We start from the raw sequence: 1,028 nt of genomic DNA on the forward strand, positions 1-1,028 counted from the left end.
AGGCTGTGTATAGGACTTTAGACTGAAGACAATGGAGAATCATAGAAGGATTTGAAACAGGAAGAGGACACAATTAGATTTACATAGTAGAACAATCACTCTGGTTGTAGTGTTAGGAGAAGGGAGAAAATTCCAGAAAAAGGGAAATCAGTTAAGAGTCTGAGGTAGGATGGTGGCAGTGGGTGGGAGAGAGGTAGAGGAATTAAATATTTAGGAATAGAACTGAGGTACTGAGGTACCTGGTAAAAGAATGACTGTGGGTTAAGAAGAGGGTGGCATCATAGAGGATCATTAATATTTTTGCTTGGAGGACTAGAAAGACTTAACAGATACAACAGGGAAAGCAAGATGATCAGTTCAGTTTGGGACATGCTAAGTTTTACATGCATGTGTAACATCCTGGTGGAGCTGTCCAGTAGTCAGTTGACTTATGTGGATTAGGAAGCTCTAGGGAGAGACAGCTGTCCACAAAGTAGAGGGCAACAGAAGAGTCAGAGGACTATAAATGAAACTATTGAGAGTGTAGTGTCATGGAAACCAAGGATTTACAGTTTAAGGGGGAAGGCTAAATGCAGCAAAGGTATAGTATAGGGGACTGCAGATATATCCACTGGTTTTGAGAACAAGAAGGCCACTGTTGAATTTGGTGAGCATTCTCAGAAAAGTGTTGGGAGAACCAAATTGAGGCCTGTGCAGGGACAGAGTAAGAGGTCACTGGGTGAGGATTACTTTTTGAAAAAATGTGGAACAGGAGGGGAAATGAGTGACTGAAATATTATCAAGAAATATTAAGTACACATAGCGAAATAGCATTTTATCTAGAGGGGGATGTGGTAAGAAAGGAATCTCCTTTCTCCGCTTATGGGAGAGTTCTGAATGTTCATAGGTGAAAGATGAAGAGGGACAGACCAATGGAACAAGGTCCTGAGGGAGGTAGGAGTGAGCAGACCCACAATGCAGAGGTTGGTCTTCAAGATGAAAGAGATGTCCAACTCTGTAACACTGGAGAAGAGGTAAGGAAGCATAAA

Source organism: Tamandua tetradactyla, chromosome 9 (genome assembly GCF_023851605.1).
Source record: "Tamandua tetradactyla isolate mTamTet1 chromosome 9, mTamTet1.pri, whole genome shotgun sequence".
Classification (NCBI taxonomy): Eukaryota; Metazoa; Chordata; class Mammalia; order Pilosa; family Myrmecophagidae; genus Tamandua; species Tamandua tetradactyla.